The sequence below is a fragment of the Schistocerca gregaria genome, chromosome 4, assembly GCF_023897955.1.
Source record: "Schistocerca gregaria isolate iqSchGreg1 chromosome 4, iqSchGreg1.2, whole genome shotgun sequence".
Lineage (NCBI taxonomy): Eukaryota > Metazoa > Arthropoda > Insecta > Orthoptera > Acrididae > Schistocerca > Schistocerca gregaria.
In genome coordinates, this window is record NC_064923.1 from 427477973 (window position 1) to 427479182 (window position 1210).

Genomic DNA, 1210 nt, shown 5'->3' on the forward strand with positions numbered 1-1210 from the left:
GCGGCCAGAGTTGGTTGTTCTGGATACTGATTTCTCAGGATCTATGTACCCAAGTTGCGTGAAAATGTAATCACATGTCATTTCTAGTATAATATATTTGTCCAATGAATACCCGTTTATCATCTGCATTTCTTCCTGGTGTATCAATTTTAATGGCCAGTAGTGTATCTCTGTATTTCAATACGCATGGCTATATCATTTTCTTTCGCCCTTCAATGTAAAAGACATCTGAATGTTTTCCACTATGAATGTAAACGGTCTTAGGCTTACTTTCAGCCAAAGACTCTTTGATCTTTCAGGAACTTAGGGAAGCTTTTCCTTTCTGACTGGTTTGATGCGGAGGCAACGGAGGCAACGGCCTTGCCACAGTGGATACACCGGTTCCCGTGAGATCACCGAAGTTAAGCGCTGTCGGGCGTGACCGGCACTTGGATGGGTGACCATCCAGCCGCCATGCGCTGTTGCCAGCCTTGTGATGCGAATTGAGGAGCTACTCGACCCAATAGTAGCGGCTCTGGTCAAAGAAAACCGTCATAACGACCGGGAGAGCGGTGTGCTGATCACACGCCCCTCCTATCTGCATCTACATTTCAGGATGATACGGCGGTCGGATGGTCCCGATGGGCCACTTGTGGCCTGAAGACGGAGTGCTTGATGCGGCCCTCTGCTATGACAACCTTTGAACGTGGAGTAATATTTATAACCAGTTCGGAAATACATCTGCAAATTAACAAACTAATTGTGTCATTGTTGTTGATATTGGGTGAACGTGTTTCTGCGACAAAGACAGGGGGAGTCGGAATGAGGGTAAGTAATTGAAACGCGCATGTGGGTCGAAGGCCCCAGCGGGGCCTCAGCAGCAGGCTGGGTGTGGCTACGGCTGACAGTAACGAGTGTTTACGTAAAACAAAGGAGCGGCCGGGCGCGGCGCCATGTTGCAGGAAGCGGCGTTTGGCTGGCTTCGCGGACTGCCCCTGACGGACGCTCCTCCACGCCAGTCTGCGGCCCAGGCCGACCCGGGGAACACAGGGGCCCACGGCGCGGCGGCGGGCGGCAGGTAGCGACGGCGGAGCGCGGCGCGACGCGCTCCTCTGCCATGTGCGCACGGGAGGGCTTTCGTCGCCGCCCTGTCACGCTGACAGCTCGCAGCTTCCCCGTGATGTAATGTGAGGAAACGCAACGGGTAAGTACTACACACAGACAAGCACGC

At 53.3% G+C, this 1210-nt stretch overlaps 1 pseudogene; it reads left to right on the forward strand.

The window, feature by feature from the left end:
• The first annotated feature begins 350 nt into the window (after positions 1–350).
• LOC126268390 (5S ribosomal RNA) lies at positions 351–467 on the forward strand (annotated as a pseudogene).
• Positions 468–1210: the final 743 nt, after the last annotated feature.